Here is a 25,226-nt window from a genome sequence, read left to right as displayed (position 1 = left end):
AGAGGCAGGGACAGCCTCACACCCTCTCCAGCTCAAGCCCAGCAGGAAAAAAAAGAGAACACCTCTTGCTGTTTGTTAAAGACAAAGCCTTAGGGTTCGTTTTAGTGGGGCTGATTGGCTGTCTTGAGTCACATGTCTGTCCCTGAACCAATCCCTGCAGCCAGAGCATGGAACTCTGATTAGCTTATGCCCAGTCACACACTTCACCTTGAAACCACTTATGGAGTCCTCTCACACCGCATGGTCCAAAGTGGGAGCCGAAACTCGCACAATTGGAAATCAGAAGCTGTGGCTAGGAGCTCCTGGGTGGCTCAGTTGGTTGAGTGTCTGACTCTTTATTTTGGCTTAGGTCATGATCTCATGGTTCATGGGTTCCAGCCCCACATCTGGCTCTACGCTGACAGTGTGGAGCCTGCTTGAGATTCTCTCTCTCCCTCTCTCTCCCTTTCTCTCTGCCCCTCCCCTGCTCTCTCTCTCTCTCTCTCAACATAAATAAACTAAAAAAAAAAAAAAAAGAAGAAGAAGAAAAAAAAAGAAACTGTGGCTAAAACAGGTAGAATGAATTCTGGGAAGCCAAAGCACAAGATTCAGGACAGAGAGTGCAGTGGTGATAAAGCCAGACCTGGAAACCAACACGTACCAAGTCATGTGGTCCTTCCTCCAAATCCCACAGGGAACTGGGAAACAGTGGGAGAACAAGCATCCCTAAGGTAGCTCAGGCCAACTTTTGGCTTTGCTTAGTGATCCTTTTCCAAGCAGATCTTTCTAGAGCATCCTAACAACATCCTAAGCAACAAAAACTGACAAAAAAGGTATTCCCAGAACCAGAGACAGCCTGGTAATCTGTGATTAGGAAGACACAAAGGGGAATATTGGGTCCTTCCACCATACTGTGACTTGATCCACAAACGCTGCCCGTGTCCTCTCTCGCCCAAAGCGTATCCTGTCCACCTCTGCCTGGATAAATCCCACGCAATGGTCAAGTCCATGCTCAGAATGAATCGTTCCCTCCCATGTTCTTCTCTTGTACTCTTTTTGGTCCTCAGCCCGTCACAGACTGAGTTAGCCAACAGTTTGTGGGGTTTGTTTGTGCCAGTAGGTTTTTATCTTTATCTGCTAACTTGGCTCAGTTGGTAGTGGTTTGCAGACAAAGGATTCCGAGGCTTGCTGGAAGACTGCTGTGATTGAGTAGTGATGCCTGCTGAGACAAGTACGGTGGTCGTAGTCACATGGTGTTAGTTAAGACACTGGGTTGCGAGTAAAACGGGGCGCCTGGGTGGCTAAGTTGGTTGAGTGACTGACTTTGGCTCAGGTCGTGATTTCATGGTTTGTGAGTTTGATCCCCGCGTTGGGCTCCGTGCTGACAGCTCAGAGCCTGCAGCCTGCTTGAGATCCTGTGTCTCCTTTTCTCTCTGCCCCTCCCCTGCTCGCGTTCTATCTACCTCTCAAAAATAAATAACTTAAAAAAAAAATTTTTTTTTAAGACACTTTGGGTTGCAAGTGAAGAAAACCAACTCAAGGTAGCTTAAGGTGAAAATACCATGTGTTACAAGGGTACAGGGATAGGTTATAGGTCTTAAACTCTGGGAAAACGCTACAGTCACCGGACTTCGTGGAACCAGGAAAGCCATTGGCAACCAATTATTTTCTCAATATTTGTCTTTCTGGGCCATATGCTGTCTCATCTTGGCTCCTATCTATACAATTGATTAATCTTTTCATCTCTACAGATTATCTGTCTTTGGTTTTCCTTGCGCATGAGAGAAGAGGGTTATAGGAGATCCTTATTTATTTATTTATTATTTATTTATTTATTTATTTATTTATTTATTTATTTATATATGAAGTTTATTGTCAAATTGGTTTCCATACAACACCCAGTGCTCATCCCAACAGGTGCCCTCCTCAATGCCCATCACCCACCCTCCCCTCCCTCCCACCCCCCATCAACCCTCAGTTTGTTCTCAGTTTTTAAGAGTCTCTTATGCTTTGGCTCTCTCCCACTCTAACCTCTTTTTTTTTTTTTTTCCTTCCCTTCCTCCATGGGTTTCTGTAAGTTTCTCAGGATCCACAAAAGAGTGAAAACATATGGTATCTGTCTTTCTCTGTATGGCTTATTTCACTTAGCATCACACTCTCCAGTTCCATCCACGTTGCTACAAAGGGCCAGATTTCGTTCTTTCTCATTGCCATGTAGTACTCCATTGTGTATATAAACCACAATTTCTTTATCCATTCATCAGTTGATGGACATTTAGGCTCTTTCCATAATTTGGCTATTGTTGAGAGTGCTGCTATACACATTGGGGTACAAGTGCCCCTATGCATCAGTACTCCTGTATCCCTTGGGTAAATTCCGAGCAGTGCTACTGCTGGGTCATAGGGTAGGTCTATTTTTAATTTTCTGAGGAACCTCCACACTGCTTTCCAGAGTGGCTGCACCAATTTGCATTCTAGGAGATCCTCATTTAAATGGCTGTCAGGGGATGCCTGGGTGGCGCAGTTGGTTAAGCGTCCAACTTCAGCCAGGTCACGATCTCGTGGTCCGTGAGTTCGAGCCCCGCGTCGGGCTCTGGGCTGATGGCTCAGAGCCTGGAGCCTGTTTCCGATTCTGTGTCTCCCTCTCTCTCTGCCCCTCGCCCGTTCATTCTCTGTCTCTCTCTGTCCCAAAAATGAATAAACGTTGAAAAAAAAAATTAAAAAAAATTAAAAAATTAAAAAATAAATGGCTGTCAGGTCTAACCACATGTGGAGAAAGTCTAGGCTTAGCCTAGCCTAAGTCAGTTATCTACCTTTGATCTAGTCAACAATGGTCAAAGAACAGGGTTCCTTAGTATGAGGAACCTTAGGAGGTGAGAGAGGAGCCAGATTTCAGGAAAAGAGGGTCATTGAGGGCTGGCCAGACACTCCCAAAGGTGGCTCCTTTCTATTTATTCTGTGTATTTGCTGACCACACGTTGAGAGTCGTGATGGACGCCACAGTGGTAATGGCTGTGGCAAAATGGCAATGACAGTAGCCGGGGCAAAGATACAGACATCAGTAAAACTCAGCCTTCCCTTGAGGGACTGGCAAATCTAGTAAGGAAAAGTGACTTCGACCCCACGCTGACTCTGATACCTGCCAAAAAGCAGATCCCGGGGGCAGGATCACTGTATTGACTTGGCTCACCACACCCCCTTGCCCTCTCTCCACCCATTTCTCTCAAACTCCCCACAAGATGAGACAACATTTATTCATAGGTTTCAAGGTCATGTCAAGATTCAGACTTCTGACCTCAGAGGGAAGCATCCCGTCAACTGTCCCTTCCCTACTGACCCCCATCCCTGGCCGAGCAGTGCCCTCAGCCCCCCAGACAACCTGTTATCATCCAGCCAGACCCTGTCCTCCCCTTTCACTCTCTCCCATCAAATATTGTCACATCCTGACAATTATTTTAAAAGAAAAGAAAAAAATAGGGATAAAGTCATGCCAGAGCCCAGGAAGCAATTTGCAACCACGCTGATGTCATTAGGAGTCCCATTTCCTTTCTCCATAAGGATCCTGCACTGCAAGTGCATTTGCAGTCAGAGAACTTAGCATTTCAGAACTTTCATAAGAAGCGACAGCTCAGCTTGTGACCTGTGTGTAAGGGATCAGGCCTGTGATTCAGTTTCCTCTCTTCCGCTCTGGCTTGCTCTCACACACTCTCTGAAGGAACCCAAATGCCGCCTACTTTTTTAGTTTTCTAATCAGATTCTCGCACGTGGCACATTCTCCTTTTCCTCTGTCCTGCTAATGGAAGGCAACCATGTTTACCTGCCTGAATTAAAAGGCACTTCTAGAAGAGGGGCGGGAGAGCTTTCAGGGGACCAAGGATCCGAGCCCCCAATAAAGCCAGAGCGCTGGGTGTCAAGGGACAGTAACTGAAGTTTCCAGGAGAAAGGGCAGCTATGAGGAGAGGCTGGGTGATTGCCTTGGCTGTAGTCTACTCGCCTGATTGAAATACGGCTTTCTGTGCATCTCCGGGTTCTGCATAGGAGTTACCTGCTGTTGGTCAGCTTGTAGGCCATAGGCTTTTCTCCATCTGGATACTCAAGGGGAAGCAAGGGTAGGAGACAGCCATCTGCCGGCTGCAGGAGGACAGCCCAGCAAAGCCCATTGGTTCATTCATTCACCTAATAATCAGATATAGAGATCCCGACTGGCGGACCCTGCCCCAGAACTCTCCTCGAAGCTTACACCCAGGTCTTTCGCTTTGACCACCAGATGTCTGGCTGGAAGAAGTGTGCAGGTCTGTAAATGGCTTTGCTTTTGCAGACCTCTGATCCATCTCTGTGTAAAATGGCAACACCACTGCCTGCTACAGAGCCCCTTATATTTCTCCAGACTCCCGAATGCCCAAGTTCTGATGCACAGCATTTTGACCGTATTGAGATAATCTGTTCACATTGCTTAGCCAGCTCAAGTTAAGTTATGGTTTTGGAGTACCAGGAAGGGGTTGGGGGAGATTTTTATACCAAATTTACCTGCCCCAGAGTGAGAAGAATAACCTAGGAAAGGCCTGGCCAGGTTGAAAAGTGCTGTGAAGTGTGGTCGAAAATACAATTACTGCCTTTCAGGCAGGGTGGCTAATGTATGGGCATGGTTGGACGCTGCTTTTCATCACCTTGACTGCTGTCTCCCCAGAGCTGTGTCCAGGTGGAACCATTCCGCTCCATGCTCCCTTTTTCGTTTCAAAGTGTTCAATTTTAATGAAACAGATATGAGGTCAGGGAACAGAAGTCACTTAAGAAGTTACCGCATATGCAAACCACTGTGTAACTCACCGCAATTGGAAATGCAGTAAAACCGTGATTAATTGCACCCCAAGTAACCAGAACCCTCAATTAACTAGGATTTATTTCGTAGAATTCCGCTTTTAGGGGGGAAAGCACATGATAACGGGGGGAAAAAAATCTCATCTGAGGAATTTTTTATTAGACGTCCTCCAAAGTCTGCCTGGACCCCATCTACCTTCTCCCTAACATCCCTTTTCTCCCTCGTCTCCATTTAGAGGCCCATATGACAAAAACTAATGTCGGAGGGATGACCTTAAAATGTAGAAGGTCAGTTAAGCCCCCTCTTTCACAGACGGGGACCCTGGACCCAGGAGGCGGAGTGACCTGGCCCTAAGACACCAGGCCGATGGTTGCCAGCAGCAAAGTCTCTTCAATGCCAGTCAAGTGCCACAGTTAGGACGTGCCACCCCCCCCCCCCAACGTTAGCTGCCTAATCCTGGTGGTCCCCAGAAGGTCTGCACGTGCAGTAAAAACATGAGGGGAAAACGAGAGGGGCCCAGGCAGGTGATAGCATCATTATCCAGGCAGCCAGGACTTCAGGACAGCAGTTGGACAACAGCCACAACGGAGTGCCGTGGCCGATTAAATTAGCCCTACTTCGGATTTTGCTTAGCGTCAACAGGAAGCCTGTGAAACCTAAAGAGCTTTGAGGAAAGAACTTTCAAAAGCCAGGGGCAACGTGGCGTTGCCTCACAGTGAATTCTCTTGATTTCCCCGGGCACTTTGTTGCTTCCTCTTCTGTGAACTCCTATGTTTACATCCGAAGGAATCCCTGCCACTGTTTTTCCTGCTGTCCGGCCAGCCTCAGGACAGGTAGTCACTTGTTATAGAGCCATTGTAAGGCACCAGGAGGACAGCCCTGGCCCCAACTCTTCCCTTTTCCACGATCAGCCTTAGATTCCACGCCGATTTCTTCAAGGGGGACTGTTTGGATTTCGGGAGATCTGGGCCAATCCTGGGCCCGTTTGTCCTCAGATGCGTTTCTTCCCTGCTCTGCACGCCGGGAGCCTGAGCAGTGCTCCCTTGCCAGCCAGTGGGCTTCTGGCTGGGTTTGGCCCATGGGAAACCCCAGCTTGGGCCAGGAGGGCAGTGAATCTGGTGGCCTCTCCACCATGCCTGTGTCCTGTTTGTGGCTCCAGCTCCTCCCAGGTGACCCACCATGGCTCTGGCCTTGGAGTCTGCTACACTCTGCTGACACCATCTGCTCTCTGGGTATTCTAGCAGCTTCCCACCATTGTTTGGCATGAGTTCCCTCACATTGAATGCTCTCTGTTGAATTACCTGGTCCAGACTGGTCCCTGACCAATAGGAGCCCCCTGTATTAAAATGCAAACCCCTGGGGCACCTGGGTGGCTCAGTTGAGCGGTTGGGCATCTAACTTCGGCTCAGATCACGATCTCAAAGTTCGGTTCATGAGTTCAAGCCTCGCCTTGGGCTCGCTGCTGTCAGCGAGGAGCCCACTTAGAATCCTCTGCCCCCCACCCTCTCTCTGGCCCCCAACCGTGCTCACACTCTTTCTCTCAAAAATAAATAAAACATTTTCAAAAGTTGCAAACCCTGTATACCTCCAACCTCAATGTTCAGTGGAGACCAGCTGTGTTTCATGGGCTCCTCCCCTTGCGCAAACATTTGGCCCCATCAACTTTTATCTACTTGATCAGAACCTGTAGTCAATCGGTCAGCTGCCCCCACTCCACCACCCCCCACCCCCAAAAAATAAAAAACAAAAAACAGTTAAGGCAGGCGTCGGAAAGTAAAGGTACATGAATACCTTGAATGTCTTACTTTAACTTAGACCATTTGAAGGTGCATTTCCTCACCAATCTTTTGAGGCCAAGTCAAGTCCTTTTATTTGATTATGAGTCTACTAGTTCGGGTTCCCCACTGTTCCTGCATAAACATCCCCATAAATAAGGCATCTTCTGAGGTTTCTCGAATGGATGTATCAAAGCGAAGAACGTAAAGACACATGCAAAGCCTACGTGCGCGCGAAATCCTTCTAGGTTCCTGGTTTGCTTTCCAATATTTTCTTATCGCATCCACACCTCATCCAACAGCATTTTTGCAATGACTCACCTTTGAGACTACCAATTTTGTTTGCGTGAAAACTTCAACGTGCTTTCTTTTGGGACTTCCATTTCATCTGTTTACATTACATTAAATTGTGAAATAATAACTAGCTCGACTGGCATAAACAGGCTTGGGCACAGCTGCTCCCTGCAAGGTGCGCACTCAGCTGAGGGCTCCGGAGGTGCCCGGGCTCACCCGGGGGGTGCCCAGTGAGCCTCCGGTGTTCAGAGTGTGGAGGATGCTCAGGTTTGCAGCGGGCATGGGGAGCACTGATTGACACGACAAGTCTAGGGCGCCTGGGTGGCTCGGTCGGTTCAGCGTTCGACACCTGATTTCAGCTCAGGTCATGATCTCATGATCTGCAAGATTGAGCCCTGCGTCGGGCTCTGCTCTGACAACGTGGAGCCTGCTTGGGATTCTCTCTCTCCTGCTCTCTCTGCACACCCCCCCCCCCACGCTCTCTCTCTGTCTCTCAAAATAAATAAATAAACTTAATGAAAAACAAAACAAAACGGTGAGTCTAGTAAGTGGAGGTGGCCTCTGTCCTTTCAGCCAGGGCTCAGTTGTCTGGAAGCGTGGACCCGCTCTGGAGAAACAGGCACTCAGGCTGATTCGATGGATGGTCCCCTAATTATTACAATAGCGGCGCCTTAATGATTCCCAGGATGCCTTCTGTTGCCAAGAATTGTGTGATTGGCATCCACACTCCGCTTGTTTGCCAGAGTCTCTTCCTCCTGAGTACTTATCTCTTCACGGCTGAACCCAGGGTTGGAGTTGGGGGTGAAGGGAGGCACTGGCTTGAGTGGGAACACTCAGAGCGCTGGACTCTGCCACGTGGCTAAACGGAGGCCCCCTGAGTGGCCCCTAAGGTATCAGTGGGCACCGATCAATGGACACCTTTCTCGGGAACCCACAGTGGGTGAGGGGGTGGAGTCTCCCGGCACCGGGGAGGCCACGCAGCCCGAGACGGCACAGCACCCAAACGATCGTTAGGGTTCTGTTTGCAAGATTGGAGCTCTGGCCTGGCCGCAGCCTTTCGCCACCCTGGGAGGCAGAGCCAGGCACTTCCTTCGTGGGCTGAGGCTGTTCCCATACGTGCAGAGTGCAGGAGTTGGACCAGGTAGTCCTAAGATTTCCTTCAGCATTCACTTCCAATGTGTCTGTGAACTCTCATAAAATGATTCCTGCCTTCAGAGCGCATACAGGCTAGAGATGTCCGACACAATAGCCATGAGCTGCGTGTAGCTACTGAGCACTTGAAATGTGGCTATCCCAAATGTATATATTCCCCCACGAATATATAAAATACTGGATTTCAGGGCTTCTGGGTGGCTTGGTCAGTTAAGCATCCGACTCTTGATTTCAACACAGGTCTTGATCTTGGGGCCGTGAGTTCAGCCCATGCAGGGCTCCGGGCTGGGCGTGCAGCCTACTTAAAAAAAAAATACTAGATTTCAATGGCAGCCCCCTTCCTCCCTCCCCACCCCCCCCACCTCAAAAAAAGAAAAAAAAAAAAGGACTTACATCATGATCGATACATCTTGAACCAATCATATCTTGGACATAGTCGGTTAAAATATATGGCTACAATTTGTTTGTTTACTTCTTTTTATGCAGCTGCCAGACTATTTGAAATTGCATGTGTGGCTTATACTATATTTCTGTGGGCTAGCACAGCTGCAGGGAGAAGCTGCATAAAGAGATAAGGGTACCCAGGGCACATCTGTGGCAAGAGCTCAGAGAGGAAAGAGCATGATGGGCTGGAGTCCCCCGACAACACATGGCAGGAAGGGGGGTGGGTCCGCTTCAGATAGCAGAGCAGGAAATACTCATCCTGCAGCCGAGGTGCCCGGTTGGCCAACCTTTCTGGAAGTGAAGGCTTTGGGAGGGGATTGGGGGCGTGAAGGCTCAAAAGACCGGCCAGGACCATGCTGAGCATTCCTAGGGCTGATCTATCTCCACTCCCCCGACTCCCCCCCCCCCCACCTTTGCTCATCAACCATCCTCTACTCCTTTTTCTTTCTCAGTGCCCCCCACTGAGCATGCTCAGCTCAGACAGGCCCTTTAAATGAGCAGGAACAAAGAGAGGGTCCTTCTTGCTGCCTGACTCATCTGTAAGGCCAGCTCAGCATTGTGCCTAGAGACTGTGATGGCTCAGGAAAGGGCAGAATGGTGTCCAGAACTCTCTAGGTGTCATGGCAAGCGGCTTTGAACTCCTCGGGCAAGAACTCCCCTTGCTAGAGATTCGCACCCCAGGATCGGGAACGGGTAACCAAACCCCAAGAGCCAGCCGCCCCTGGCTGCCAGCCAGCCAGCTGGAGGAGCTCCCCGGAGCACACATTTCCTCTCCGCAGGCCGAGCACCCCTGCTTCGAAGTTGGCACACAGAGACGGGCCATGTGACTGCCTCGTGCGAGCCCCCACCTCGCCTTCCCCTTTTATGACCTGACAAAATCCGGGGGCTTATAGGAAAAAGCACATGCTGTCTCTGGATGTGGGTGTTTTCCCGTCACTTTCCATGCCTGCGTCCCACCCCATGTGAACCTTCCTGAGTGCCGGCTGTCAGCCAAGGGCGGGAAGGCCTCAGGGCCGTCCACCTCACTGCTCTGCTTGCTGGCCAGACTCCTGCCGCCAGCACCCAGCTCTGAATCGGGGGACTACCCTTGACGAGGCTTACCTTCCAGAGTTAGGGATGGAGAATCTCAGCCCTGCCTGCTCTGGATGCACGCGGGGACCTTTTAAACTATACCCAGGTCTGGCTGCAACCTCAGCATCTGATTAATTAGGCTGAAGTACCCAGGTAAAAGGTTTTGGGTTTTTATTTATTTATGTATTTATTTATTTATTTATTTATTTATTTATTTATTTAAAGCTTTGAAGGGTGGAAAACAACTATTTAGGGTTAGGGCAAAACTTTGTCTCCTTGCTGCTCAAAGTGTGGCCCTTGAACTGGGAGCATCAGCACCCGACGGAAGCTCATTAGATATGCAAACTCTTGGGGCATCTGGGTGGCTCAGTCAGTTAAGCATCTGACTCCGGTTCAGGTCATGATCTCACAGTTCATGAGTTCAAGCCCCGCATCAGGCCTCCAGAGGCTGGTTTGGGTTCTCTCTCTCTCCCTCTCTCTCTTTGCCCCTCCCCTGCTTGCACACTCTCTCTCAAAGATAAGTAAATACACGTAAAAAAAAAAAAAAAAGAATCTCTCTAAAAATAAAAAATTAAGGGGCGCCTGGGTGGCTCAGTCGGTTAAGCATCCGACTTCAGCTCAGGTCATGATCGTGCGGTCCGTGAGTTGGAGCCCCGCGTCGGGCTCTGTGCTGACAGCTCAGAGCCTGGAGCCTGTTTCAGATTCTGTGTCTCCCTCTCTCTCTCTGACCCTCCCCCGTTCACGCTCTGTCTCTCTGTGTCTCAAAAATAAATAAACGTTAAAAATTTTTTGATAAAAAATTAAGAACTACGTTTAAAAAATATAAAAAAGAAATGCAAACTCTTAGGCGCCTCCCTAGGCCTCTTGAATCAGAATCTGTATTTTAATGATTCTGGGGTGGTCGGCGTACACAGTGCAGAGTGAGGGCACTGCTTTCATGTACATCAGAACCACCTAGCAGAGTTAGAGGAACGACAGATGCAGGGTCCCCGCTTTCTGAACCTGACCCTTAAGTCTGGGCCGGGCATCACTCTTAAGCAGTGAGGAAGATTGTCCTACTTAATTGAAATAATGGGTTTAGGTTATTTCATCTTTTCAGAGCCCCTTTCCTCCCTCTGTGACGGGTAGCCCACGTCCAGGGACATTGCACACATGCTACCACCAAACGAATTGCTTTTCAACGCATCACTCTTGCATCCAAAAACCATCTGTGGCTCCCCATTGCCTTATCCCTTAAGGAATCAAGGCCAAATCCCTTAGACCGGCATTGCAGAAGCTCCATGAACGGAACCCCTTGATAGGCCGAACACACCTCCTGCGTTCATTTTGTTGTTGTTGTGCCTTTGTTTATACAGGTCTGATTTTTGTCTTGTGTTTGATAGACCATCTGCCCAGCCCCTTCTAGGGCTACAGCTTCTCTGTCCCTAAATGTTGTCCATCTTTCAAGGTCTAGGCTCTCTGACAGCCCGACCTCAAGGCGGTGGGTCCCTCCTGTAAGCTCCTGTGGGGCTAACTTACAACTGTATCATTCATTTGGTGGAGCCCAAGGTAATGGGAGCCTAGGGGGCATTTGGGGGGTCAGTGTTCCTCTCCTGTTAGACTGTGAGACTAAGGTGAAGGCCCAGACCAAATCTTTATGCTTTCACTGTAACGCTTCTCTCTTCCTAAGTCCATTTAGCACTGTAGCCCGTGCATGGCCTGGTTTCATTTAACCGAAGGTGTGGATGTTCAGAGTAACATCCCGAACTGGCTGAGGAGGACAGCACGGCTGCCCTTCGTCACATGTATGCATGTATATGCATGTACATACATGGAGGGGGGGTAGGTAAATCTGCTTTTAGTCTTTTCAGAAAGTAAATGGTAGCTTGAAAGAGTAGAAAAGAAAGAATGAAGTAGAATAAGGTGAAAAGGCAACAGCAGTTCACCGAGAAATAAGAAAAATTGGGGAAAATACCTTCCCTGGGATCCGATCCGTCAGTGGTCCCGAGTCTGGTATTAGCAGGCATCAGACAGCAGCCACTGGGCAGCTCCCAGGAGCAGGGCAGGGTGGGGGTGTGGCACGCGTGAGCCCAGCTCTCAGCTCTGACCACTTCGAATCAAATCTGAGAAGTGGGAGAGCAACTAGGAATAAGAATAAGGACGTAGCCTATTTTTAAAGCAAACACATCCTGAAAAGGGATCTGTAAGACCCCCAACACTCAGCCGGCAAGAATCATATTTTAAGGTTACACCGTATTCAACTCTTTGACTTGGAGACTTCACCTTCTCATAGGAACCCCAGCGTCCCCCTTGTCACCCGAATACACTGGCACTTCCTCATATCTTGCCTTTGTTCATAGAACTGAGATGTCTTCCTTTTGAGACGCCCTCTCAGTGCCTCCTCCAGACCTGGGAGGCTGGTGGATCCTGGATAGCAAATAGCCAGGGCTGAGGAACCAGCACTGGAAGACGCAGGGGTGGCCCTCCAAGAATCTGCTGGGCAAGTGCCTTGGTATTCCTGACCCTTAGTGTTCTCATCTGGGAGATGGGGTAATTGAAGCTACTGCTCAGAATAGTTGGAAACAGTTACTGAGAAAATATATGGTAACCCTTTAGCACAGTACCTAACAGAGTAAGCATTTAATAAATGGAACCTATTATTATTATTGTTGTTATTGTTATTGTTATTATTTACACAATGGGGACAATAATACCCACTCCAACACAGAACTTGATTAAATGGGAAGTATTAGAGTGCTTGCCAGGTTTAAAACCTGTTGCACATCATATATTCATTCACATCATATATTCATCATATATTCACGCATTCATTCATTCATTCATGCATCATATATTCATTAACAAACAGTTCTAAGCCAGCTTGGGCTGCTGTAGGAAGACCAGGGATGCACAGACGAGCCCTTGGAACCCAATAAGGCAGATACAATGGCATGTGCATCTCCAAGACAGCAAGCAGGGCAGGACGTGTTCTGCCTGAGCAGTGGGGCGCTCAGCAGGACCATGCACGGGTGTTGGGGGAACAGGAAGTGATCCAGACTGACAGATCCCTGGGTGTGGCCCCATGGGACCGCAAATAGGAACAGCAGGTCTGAAGCCTGGCTTACTGGGATTCAATCCCAGCTCCGCCAGCTAGCTAGGTGACCTTGAGTATGTTTCTTAACTTCTCTGTGACTCAGTGCCCTATCTATGCAATGAGGGTAATAATAGTACCTACCTCACGAGGTTGTTCAGCAGTTCAGAGCACAGCCTCAGAGCTCAGCGAATGCTCGCTGGGGCTATTAGGTGGGAACAGCAGTGAGAAAAAGAAACGCCCAGGAAGCAGGTGGGGGCAGAGTGAATGCCAGGTTAAGGGATTCTCCTTCATGCCATGGGTGAAGTACTAAGTACCAAGTACCCATAGTCGGTCCAAAGTACCAACAACCTATTGAAGGTGTTGGAGCTAGAGGATGGCATGATCCAAGTTGTCTGCTGAGAAGGTGAATTGGCCAGCAGTGTTCAGACCCTAGTGCAGGGAGAGAAGAGAGGCAGCCTAACTGCCCAGCGTGCCCCTCTTGGGACAACCACAGGTTGCCTGGGACAAGCGCTAACCCATCAGTGGCCCGGCCTCTGATCACCTCTGGCTGAGACAGCCCACTCATGGTCAGCACAACAGCCGGGGATCCTGGAGAAGGAGCCAGAGCCCCTCAGAGGCCTCCCACCTGGGCCAGAGTCACCGAACCTGCCCTGGACACTGGCCAGGGCAGGGAGGGGTCTCTGAAGATCCCAGACCTCCGTAAGAGGTCCTAGCATCTGTCCGTGACCAGCATTCCTTACACTGAGCCCGAAGCCCAGCTCAACATAGCCAACACTCGGTTTCCCCTGAAGAGATTTACCAGTAGATACTAATGCTGGCTAATGTAGACTGAGCACATCCTCCCGGCCAGGCCGGGTACTCACATTATCAACTCCTTTTTAACAGGAATTGCTTTTAGGAGGTAGCAACAGAGGTGTCCATTTCTTTTTATTAACGTGATTTTTTTTTTTTTTTACCTTCCAAATTTTATTCACGGACGTGTATACATTTTAAAATCAAATACGTATGTGCCGATAAAAATAAAATTCTATGTTTAACAAGGTAGCATAATTCAGTGAAGGGAGCATGGGGTTTAGACTCTGGCCTGCAGTCACATCCTAACTCTGTGCCGAGTGTGGAGCCTGCTTGGGATTCTGTCTGTCTCCCTCTGCCCTTCTCCCCCACTCACATTCTCTCTCCCTCTCTCTCTCTCTCTCTCTCCCTCTCTCTTAATTAAAGAAAGAAAGAAGGAAACTTTAGAGTCTTTCCCAGCCTTTGCTGCCTCTCCTGCCTTGTTATAATAAACTGGGACATGCATACCAATGCCTCGGTATATGACATCTCATTACCTTGTCCGTGATCTTATCTGGGAGCAAGCAGCATACATGGGCCCACTGTTGAAGCAGGAGACAATTACATCTCTGTGCAGTGATTCTGGAAGTTACTAGGGAATGATAAGTCCATCAGGCTTACCAACTCTTTCAATCCTCATAACAACCCTAGAAGGTGGGTATTGTTATTCTCCGCATTTGACAGATGAGAACGCTCGGGCATAGAGAGCTTGTTAGGTCACTTACTCCGAGTCACGGCTAATACATAGCAGAGCAGAAATGCCAACTGTGGTCGGCTCACCTTTGTTTAGGGAGCATGAATTCCTGTCTGCTATGCGCCTGTGCCAGACTTCTCTGGTGAGAAAAATTCTGTGGGGGAGGGGGGGAAGTGACAAGTCCCTTGGGCGTGCATCACAACATGCTTGGGTGCAGAAATGGGTCTCTTCTTTCCCTCTCCCTCCTCCTCCTCTGTCCGGCACATTCCTATCCCTTCCTCAAAGCCTGCTCTCAGGAAGGAGCCTATGGGCCTTGGAAGCAAGGACTATGTTTTCGCACCTTCCCATCCCCCCGGGAGGCCCAGCAGAGGCCCAGACACAAACGACGCCCTTGAGTTCAGCTGAGTTTATTTGAATGAACTTATTCATTCTAAGAGATAAGTGACTGATAAGATTTTAATGATGCCACTCCCAGGGATGGGCATTTTAATATGGGCTAAAGTCCAAGTTTGGCTTGCCCCAAAGGAATGAAGGTTTGATTGTGGAATTATGGGCATCAGACAACCAAGGTGGCTTGGGGGTACGGTAGGAAAGGGATTAGGGTGAGAGAGGCTCTTCCCGGCTCCTGAAACCACACCCCATGCAAGCAGCCGTCCTTTCTGCCTGTGTCCTGCCAGGTGCTGCAAACTAGGACCTCTGAAGAATCCAAGAAGCATGGGAGAGTGCTCGGCCCTGGCCCAGAGGGTCCCAAGAAGCCCATTTTGGCCATGCTGGGTCTAAATCTGTATCAGCGCAAGCCAAGACCTGATGCTGGGGCCTGAGCAGTTCACTCGTCCCTGGCTCACAGCCCACTGGGGTCTCCAGGTGTATGTTGAAGGCCGCAGTGAAGTTCAGATTTGTGGCCCCCACGGGAGTCAGCCCCGAGGGACACAGGAGCGGTGAGGGAACACTGGCCAGGACCGGAAGAGTCACCTGATGCCACTTCCAAGAGAGTTAACCCAGGGCCGGGATGGAATAGGTCCTAAGATAACAATTGAAATAAAAGAAATGAAACACAGGCATTTACCCAGTCGAGGCAACAGGTAGAGGGAGGGTCCCCCAAACAGCCAGCAGTCGGGAGAGAACGACGTGTGTTTGCCCCCCAGTGAGCTCCGCTCCTGGCCGCCGGTTCCCTTCCCTGCCTTCTGAGAGCTGAGCCTCTGCTGGGCTCCGTCCTTCCCTGTCCCCCCGCCACCACCACCCTCCTTAGCTGCCGCTTGCCTCCCAACACCACACTTCATAGTGGGACATCCCCCCAGGGGTAATGGATGCAGAGGAGGCCTCATACCCTCAGAAGCTTCTAGAATGCTTGGGTGTAGAGGCTTTCCACGGGCACTTGGCAGCAAGGAGGTTAAGGCTGTCCCCGCAAGAACCCCCAGACAGATATCTCGGCTGTGTTTAAAGGTCTGCTTCTGCCAACACAATTCGGCATCCGCTGTGTGGGATCAGGGCACATCCACCTGCTCGTCCCGGGCCACTGAAGCGACAAGGTAGGAGGAAGAAGAAGTTCCTGGAAGGGGTTGCTAAAACAAGGCACTCTATAGCCTCACGATCGGAAGGAGTAACTGGACTGCCTTCCACAGGCACCGTTTACAATCAGGAGAACTTCTCAATGTCATCTTTTTTCTGGGCTCTGAAACATGTTTTGCTGCTGGATTGGGCGGCAAAGCCCTGTTCCAACAAAGTCCATTACGGAGAAGCATTCCGTTGTAATAGAGAGATTTCTGTGTCCTGGCAAATGGCCTCCAGAAAGGAAGATCTGGGGGTCAGAGGCACCGTTTTGTAGAGCGGCCTCCTCTTGTCCCTCCCTGGTGCCAGGGTGCCCTTGGGTGGAGAGAAACATGGTAAATTCTCTGCTTAGCCTGTTGAGGAGGTTGGGGTGGCGGGAGCACGAGAGGAGGGGAAAGGGAGTTGGAAGGGAAGGAGGAATATTGAGACGGAAAGAGAGACCGAGGTTCTTACAGATTTTCAGTCTGGCGTCAGTTACAAACCCTCAGGTTATTAGTTCTGGAGAGGTGCTTGGAAATCAATCATTTAGAACCATGTTTTTCAAACTGTAGGTGGCAACCTCATGTGGGTCATTTGATTCATCTAGCGGATGGCAATCCACCAGCTGAAAAAGATACAGAGAGATAGAAAAACAGAACAGAATAGAAAATATCAACCTTCCTCATATGCACTTAACGTAAATATTCAACCAAGCTTTTCGTTCAGTTTTACACACACACAGGTTTATTTCCTGGTCACGAAGAAAAAAATGCTGTGGTGACTTACGGTTTTCACAAGTGAGAGAAACACTAGCCTTGTCCACCAATAGCTACATTTTCTCTTTAAGGAAACTGAGGTTTAAGAGGGGAAAGCACTTGTCCAAGATCGCCTAGTTCATGAAATTTGAATCCAGGACACATGGCCTGATTTCTCGGCCAGGCCCCACCCTCCAACAATTTCATGCGTCAGATCCTTTCTGTGGGGAGCGTTCTGTGGGGAGTGCACCAGGCTGGGTCACTTAAGCCTCTGAGCCTTTGTTTTCTTGTCCATAATTTGAGCCCACACCCACCTAGCAGGGTTGTGGGGAGGGTAGTGGGATTACATAAAAACCATGTCCGGCCTGTGGAAGGGACTCAGAGCACGCGATTTGTCTGTACTTCCTCTTTCTTTCCAAGTATCTGATCACGTGGCACACCTCCCCCCCGACCAGTACCTCGCCACAGCCAAACGCCCCAGAGGACAGCCAAGGAGCTGAGACTGCTTGCATGGCCCTTCCCTTCTCAGCCGGATTCTAGCCCTTCTCTGAGCTTGCTGCTTCTCTGCTGAGAACCTGAGGGACGGCTCCGTTCCGTCTTGGGTCCCTGCAGATAAGTGACGTGATTGGTAGTCACGGAGGTGGGTTGGGAAAATTACAGCATGACCAACAATGTGCTCGTGTCCGGAGACTGGTGTGGAAGACTTTTACCTGTTGCCTCACCTGCGGAGGAAAATGATGGATCAGACCCCACATCTGGCCCCAGATACCTTAACGCTCTGTTGCCCTGTATGAAATTTGGTGTGTTGGAATCTTCTCCAAGCAGGTGGTGCAAGGGGATGGTGCATAATTATGTGGAAAACAAATGCCTTGTGGGGCTGTTTCGTTTCATTTTATTTTTAAATTTTATTTATTTTGAGAGAGAGAGCGCACACGCACACGCACACGAAAGTCGGGGAGAGGCAGAAAGAGAGAGAGAGAGAGAGAGAGAGAGAATCCCAAGCAGGATCTGGGCTGTCAGCACAGAGCCCGACGTGGGGCTCAATCTCATGAACTGTGAGATCTTGACCTGAGCCAAAATCAAGAGTCAGACAGAGTCATGACTTAACTGAGCCACCCAGGCGCCCTGGACGCTGTTTTCATGTCAACTCATTTGGAATACTCCAGGGCCCCAAACCCTGGTGAAGCCTGAGGGTGAGGACCAACTTTCTTCTCCTGGCCTCCCTGGGTATATAGACCAGCGCTGTCTTACAGAAACATCTTGCACCTTAAAGTTTTCCTAGTGGTCATACTGAAAAAAGAAAAATAAAAAGGTGAGGTTAATCTTAGTGTTGTATATTAGTGAACCCAGTCTCCTCAATAATATCATTATTATTTCGATATATAATTCATATAAAGTTATGAATGCTGTATTCCACTCTTTTGGTGCCAGATCTTCAAAATCTGGCATATATTTTGTACCCACGGCCCATCTTCATTGGACTAGCTGAATTTTATGTGCCAGTAGCCATGTGTGGCTCGCTGCTCCCATGTGGGGTGGCTCAGGTATCGAGTCTTTGGAACAGAGTAAGAGTTCAAAACGTTTTGCTGAACTGAACCTGACGTCAGACACCTGTTGAACTGTGGGCAGTGTGCCGAGACTGGGGAGCAGGGACTGAGTGAAGAACCCGGGAGGAGGACCCTGATGGGGGTGTTGGAAAGGAGTCCTTAGAATGAGCAGAATCACAGCCTTCAGATCAGCCACAGAACCGCCTCCCTTTCACAGCTACATCAGATGTGTTTGCCCGCCATGACGTGGGGCGTTCCAGAGGTGTTGAGCATCAGAAAACCAGAGTCGCAAGTACAGACTCCGCGCCCCTGTGCTGTGAGCTTGCGGGGCCCGTCTCTCGGGGCCGGGAGCCTTGCCAAGTCTCACCGGAAGTGAGGCTGTTGAGTTGCCCTGGGACCGAGCGCTGGCCCCTGAGCTCTCGTGTTCATTGCAGGTAGGTTTCTACTCTGCTTCTTGAACATTTGCATTAAGAAGATCCGTAATTTTAGCTGTTGTTGTGCATGCGCCTCAAGGACCTTACCCCAAGTAAGAGGAGAAGCTCTGTGGTATCTCTGTAGGGGGTCAGTCCCCAGGGCAAGCTGGAATCCCGCTGTCCCCTGCTGCTGCTCCACGTGCTCGAGGACAGAAGGACCGCCTGCTTGGTGGAAGGACCGCAGCCTGGAGCACCATTTGCCAGCTGTCCCATGCCCAGCCCTGATTCTGGAAGGCACCAGAATACGAGAGGAGGTCCAGGGCCTCGGGGGATCTGTCGTAGAAGGGCACACCATCAGCATCAGGAGTGGCGAAATGCTAATTGTGGATCTGTAGAGACAGGAAGGAGAGAGCCACTGTAGGCGGGGGGCTGGGGACTGGCTGGGACTGGGGTGGGAGTCGGAGGGTGCAGGGAGCATGTGGCTTCTTACCTGCACTTCAGGTGTTCCCACATGGCCAGCCTGTCCAGGGCCTCTAGGCGTTTGTCCTCTCTGCTCCCCCAAGAGGCCACGTCCTCTAAGGTGCCTCTGATCCTCTCTTCAGCCCCGCCCAACAGGCTTAGCCATTCCTTTCTGCTGCCCCATTATTCTGGATGAGCATCCTTGTCCTCAGATGTAACCCTCCAGAGTGTGTTTATCCGAGCGCAGGGCTGCCTGGCTGTCCCCGCCGTGGGCTCCCCAGGGAGGGCTGTAGGTCTGCCGGTGTCTGGCTCCCAAGAAGGCTGCAGTAATACTGGTGAGAGGTTACACAGAGCACGAGTGGACGAAAGGAGACATGAATCCGAGTGGGAAAGGAGGCGGGAGCGAGCCCGCGGGCTCATCCGGACTCTCTGAAGTGACAGAGGCAGGAGAGGAACGGTGGACAGGGTGACAGCCAGTCTGAGAAAAGCGTGGGCTCTGTGGCTGCTCCGGCCTTGTGGGCTCGGAGGCTAGCTGTGTGCATCATGACAGGGACCGGCCCAGCCCACGGCAGCCTGTGAGTCGGGACAGCTCACCACGCTTTACACGGTGCCGCTGTCAGCCACAGCCTGCTGTCCCACATCCAGTGTGAGGTACACACCTGCCGGGGTGTGGAGGTCACTGCCAAGGGCCCTTCAGAGCTTAAAGGAATGGTACAGAGACAGTTCCTTCCCTTACGGATGCAGGATCAGGGGCCCCCAGACGTCAAATGACCAGGCCAGGGCCAGTCAGGGACAGCACGGGGAATAGAGCGGGGGGGGGGGGGGGGGGGGTGAGCTCCGAGCCCCTCCCTGCTCCTTAGCAGCGCTGTCCTTAGGGTAGCTGTCCTTGTTGTGCAGCTGACCTAAGTTTCAACAGTCCTGCTGATGGAGGAGGTGAAAGGGCAAGGAAGGAGCTTGACCGTGCCCTGTAACCCTTGGCCACATGCTCACTGGCCAACAGACTAGGCTCTCTTGCCAGTGGTGTTGCCTTTGCCTGGTCCCCTCTGAGGTTCTACTACCACAGACCCTTTGCCCAGACCTCCTATCGCCTCCCAGGCAGGAAGTCCTGGGGACCACATCATGCCCTGCAAAATGGAATCGTTTGGTACCATGAGAGCCCAATAGAGCCCAATGGGACAGCAGCTGGTCTATCGAGTGGGCTTGAGCCCACTGGCTCTGCCCAGTGAGGGCATTCTTCCATGAGTATGGCTCCTACAAGGCTGTAGCTGAGGGGTGAGCTGGCCCCCTTCTCCTTGAGCCACGGTGACTCACTGAGGCACAGCCAACTTCACCCCCTACTGCGGGAAGTGACGAGGAGAAGCCAAGGTAGCCAGGAGGGGACAGGTTAGGTAATGGAGTGACAAGCACCTGCTGATCCCACTCTGGTTGCGTTTGTCTCTTCCAAGGGAAGTGGTTGCTGGGCTCATTTTATTCCGACCTCAAGATCCTTTGAACCTTTGAAATGGGATAAGGGGCACTTCCCTTTTCCTAGTGGGTAATACTTTTAGAAACCAGGGGTAAATGTTTTCTTTCATTCACTCACCCCATAAACATCATGTGCAGGTGGCACCTTGGAATCCATACTGTGAGCAACAGACAAGGGAAGAGCCTCCGATACCTTGGCTTCTGGCCACACCTCCTATCCTGACACGGAGGTGGCCCACAGCAGGGCAAATAACGGCCTCAGTTTCCCTGTGTGTAAAATTGGAAGAACTGACCTGAGAGTTCATTCTAGCTCAAAGAGCTATGATTTCCCTTCAGTAAATCCCACTCCAAAAAAAATGAAAGCAGGGATTCAGGCAAATGCTTGTACACAAGTGTTCATTGCACTCCTCACAGTGGCCCAAAGGGAGAAACTCCCCAACTATCCATCGACAGATAAACGAATCGACAAGTTGTGGTATATCGATGGAATAGTGTTCAGCCATAAGAAAGGAGTGAAGTGCTGAAACATGCCCCCAAGTGGATGAACGAGGGGAACATTACACTAGGTGAGAGAAACCAGACGCAACAGGTCACATATTGTGTCTCAATTATACGAAATAGTCGGAAAGCTGATGGGTGGTTTCCAGGAGCTGAGGAAGACGGAGCGGAGAGCAAGTGGTAAATGGGTATGGGGCTTTCTTTTCGGATGTTTGAGAAACTGGGTACAGGTGGCGATGGCACAATATTGGGAATTGTTCGGCTTAAAATGATTTTGTTATGTGAATTTCACCTCAATTTGAAAACTCCTCTGTAATCCCCTTTAAAAAATGTTTTATGTGTTTATGTTACTTTTGAGAAAGAGAGAGAGCACAAGTGGGGGAGGGGCAGAGAGAGGGGGGCACAGAGCAGGCTCCATGCTGACATCAGAGAGCCTGATGAAGGGCTCAAACTCTAGAATTGAGCCGAAGTTGGGCACTTAACCGACTGAGCCACCCAGGCGCCCCCAACCTTCTATAATTCCTAACAACCATAATGTAAGTATAGCCTGTGTCTCCCACGCCATACTTGCTGGGTATAAATTAGGGCCACAATGGAAGCAACAAACACTATTTTTCAGGTTGTTTCTGCTACTCTAGTGTAAGAACACTGGGTTTCCAGCAGCTAAGCTTCTACGTGGTCTGGGACTGCACTCACCACCACCCTTGGTGTGCCCCAGGGTGTCCCATGACTGTTCCCTTGTGCACCTGTGAACTTGCTTCCCCGTGCTGGGGCCTGCCACTCCCCGTGGAGTGTGGGTCAAGGGTGCCCTGCCACACTGTGTGCTCCACAGAGGTGGGACAACCCCCCTCCCCATCTGTGTGTTGACGCCTGTACCATAGGCCCCAAGGGGACTTGTGTTCCCATCTCAGAGATGTTAGAGACACCACCCCCTTTAGATTTTCCTGTGCCTCCCCCTTTAGGACTCCTTCCCTGGTGCGGAACCTGGTACATGATAGGTACTCAATACTTGCGTCTCAAATGAGTGAATGAACAGGTGAACGAAGGGATATTGGAACCATGGGAGAAGAGCCAGAGGGCTATCTTAGAGACAAAAGCCAGCTGTACCCAAATCTCCTGTCACCTCCAACCCTGAGGGAACCATTTGAGACCCTTTCAGGGCTTCAACTCCATCTGCCTTAGAAGACTCATGTTTGGTGGGCAGCTTGCTCCTTCAAACAACAGATGCTTGGCCACCTGTTCCCAGACTCTCCTGAATGCACCCTGACACATTCTAATTCTGGGTAGACACAGCTTATGCTCAGGCTGGAATCCAGCCATGTGAGCTGGGGAAGGTTAAAGGATGGAAAGAGCCTTGTGAGAAGTGCCCCCCCCCCCCCACCATCTTATGCTGGCAACCAGGGAGGCAGCAGTGCGGCAGACAGGACTTGAGTCCTGGGCATGGAAAGCACCTGGCGTGGTGCCTGGGCACTTACCAAGTGCTCATTAAGTGTTGTTTCTGCTACAGTTAGCTGTCACACCTTCAGAAGTTCACCTCCTGCCACTTTCACACATGCATCTGATGCTAAAGCAGCTAAACTCCCTGGTGTCCTTTATGCATGCCCTGACTGTAAATTCTCTGTGTATTCCTCCTTCCCTTCCTCCCTTCCTCCTTCCGTCCACCCATCCATCCATCCATCCATCCATCCACCCATCCATCCAACAAGCTATCTTAAGCAGCGACTCCATGCCAGGCCCTGTACTAGGCTCAGTCTACCTGGGTGGGGCGTGATATGCTCCACACCCCCTTCCTCATTCCCTGGTTTTGTGCATTAATTGCACAAAAAGAGGCAGGAGGTTTGGGGTGTATGAGGAGGGTGCCATATCAGAATCACTGGTGCCGTGTTTTCAAGTGTCGCCCACTTTGTTCTCCTAATTGTCACTCCCATTCGCACAAGGGAATTGGGAGCGGATTTCCTGTATTGGAATGTTCATAGACACAAGACCAACAGGCCTCTGGGACATTCCAAAATACCTTTGGAACTTTTTTTACCTTCGACTTTTGATTTGTTCACACTATGCTCAGCTGTGGGAGAATTAGCCTCCATGGTTCTATGGTGGGGGGGGGGGGGAGGGCAGGCCTGATTGTTATCTGGTTAATTCAGCCACACTTAAGAGTTCAGGTCCAAAACATTTACTTTCAGGTGGGCATGAAATCAGACCATCTGCTTTGCTCAGTTGACTAATTACCAGTTTCTCCTTTTATTCCTTTGGGAACACAGACTTCAGCAACTGGGTCCTTGGTGACCAGGGCACAAATCTCAGGGAATCCCAGGAAGACAAGGACTCCCTTCCACTCACAGTTGCCCTCTGAACATCCAGATACCCAGAAGACCCTCCTTATTTAGAGGAGATGGGTGCTAGAAACCCAGAGGTTGGAGAATTCTTCCAATATTTGTTCTAGAACAAAATTATTCAAGATGGCTACCAGTGTGCATTCATAGACTCTCTTTTTCTTTCTAATTCTCTTTCAACTAGTCAAGTTAAATCGAGGAGGAGGCATCAACTAGCAAATAAGTACTAACCTTTACACCCGAGGTATCTTAATTTTTTTTAATGTGTAATTTTTAATCTTAATTTTTTTATTTTGGTGGGGGTGCAGAGAGAGAGAGGGAGACACAGAATCTGAAGCAGGCTCCAGGCTCTGAGCCATCAGCACAGAGCCTGACGCAGGGCTCGAATTCACAAACCGTGAGATCATAATCTGAGCCAAAGTCAGATGCTTAACCAACTGAGCCACCGGGTGCCCCTAACACCCAAGGTATCTATAATGGCCCCTAACCAAGAGACCAGCTAAATTCCCCTCTAGCAAAGGCAGTCAGGACAGCATAGAAATTCATGAATATTGTTAAGCGGGGAAAAAAGGCATATTACGAGGCAGTTTATAATATATAATCCCATTTTTAAAATACCTATATGCACAAAAATATAGATATTGCAAAGTGTGCATGGGGCTGTCCCTGAATAGCCAGGATAGATGGTGGCTTTTGTTTTCTTCCTTTTCCTTTTCTGTATTTTCTGGGTTTTTTTTTAGGAATGAGCCTGTATTGCCCTTACAATAAGAAGACCATAGAGGAGAAAATATTTTCTTTTTAGTTCGCTCATTTTCCCCCGACGAAATGGATCAGTAATTTCTTTCCACTGTACCTTCATTGCCTTTGTTAGAAGCGAGCTTGGGGGTTCTCTTGGTTAGAGGCTGTCAGCACACACACGTAGGATGCTAAGGAGAGGTATTAAAGCCAGGTTAGCACTTAGTTGAAGCTTCCTCCTTGGTTTCATTAGATGACTGGAAAAGGTGAGCATGGTCAGGCCTCTGGGGGGAGTGGGGGGGGGGCGTGCAGGGACCATGTGTGCCTGGGCTCCTGTGGGTTCTCAGTAAAGCAGTGCATCGTGGGACCCCTGGCTCCGGCCTGCAAGTCCAGAGGGTAGAGTGTGGAAATCCTGTAGTAGTCGCTATCCTAAGGCCTCGGGTCAGTGGGGGTGCAGGTCTATCAGTAACTTGAACTAAGCTCCTGCCAAGCCTGGCCCCCCTTCCTGTGCCTCCTGCCCCTGGGGTTCTTGTGTCTGCTCTGCTTGGGAGATCAGTACTTTCTGGGCATCGACCTTGACCTTGCTCTCAGAGCAAAGTGCTTGGAAAGCAGGGAGTCTTTGGAGTTAGTATCCTGGATGTGGAAAGACTGCTGGTGAGCCTTCCCCCAAGGGAAGCCCCAGCCCCACCTGACCTCCTCTGGGCCACCCCCAGGGCACTTTCTGTTTTCCTTCCCCAGGCCCTTACTACATCAACCTTCATGCTTATTAATGAAGAGCCCGTTGCACTGCTCGATTGTCAGTTGGTCACAGAACTGTTGTGAAAAGGAAATCAAGTCAGAGTATGGGGGTCTAGCACTTCACAAAGTACTTGTGACATAGAAGCAACTCATTAAGTGGGGTCCTGTCCCCCACCCACCTCCTTGCTTTTCATCCCACCGCACCTAGCCCGGGTCTGTCACACAGAGGGGCTCTTGTTGAAGGTGCCCAAATGTGCCCTGGGGAGGAAGATCGGGGAAGGAGGGTCAAGGGAGCAAACATTCCCTCCGTATGGAGCCTGGATGCCAGGCCCTGCCTTAGGTGCCCATAGACAATGTGTTCTATTGGGAACGCTCAGGGAATGGCCGGGGTCTCTGGGGAGGCTGGAGCGTCTTTGACCCGCGTTTCTGATTTCTGCCGGTGCTGGGGGATTAGCCAACAGAGAGGTGGGTCCTCTCTAGCACTTCTGTTCAACCTGAACACTCTCCCATCCAGATGCAGGAAAGAGAGAACCATCTCTGGGAAAAGATGGGAGGGATTTATGTGCCCCTCCCCGAGAAGAACCCAAAGCAGGCCCGGGGTTCTTGCTATCCCAAAAGCTGCAGG

The 25,226-nt window shown here is 50.2% G+C and overlaps 1 protein-coding gene across 5 annotated transcripts in view; it reads left to right on the top strand.

Annotated features, from left to right (window-relative positions):
* ZBTB7C (zinc finger and BTB domain containing 7C) overlaps nucleotides 1-25,226 on the top strand; it is a 349,974-nt gene that overhangs the window by 279,859 nt on the left and 44,889 nt on the right. The window contains exon 4 of one of the 5 annotated variants that reach the window (XM_086682919.1): nucleotides 18,179-18,395. The exons of the other annotated variants lie outside the window; for them this stretch is intronic. The gene's annotated coding sequence lies outside the window, so the exon portion shown is untranslated. The remainder of the gene's footprint in view (nucleotides 1-18,178; nucleotides 18,396-25,226) is intronic. 5 annotated transcript variants of the gene reach the window in all.

The sequence above is a fragment of the Puma concolor genome, chromosome D3, assembly GCF_028749965.1.
Source record: "Puma concolor isolate L17-30 chromosome D3, mPumCon1.1.hap2, whole genome shotgun sequence".
Classification (NCBI taxonomy): domain Eukaryota; kingdom Metazoa; phylum Chordata; class Mammalia; order Carnivora; family Felidae; genus Puma; species Puma concolor.
Note: the sequence above shows the minus strand (reverse complement) of the source record. Positions and strands in the feature narration are given on the sequence as shown.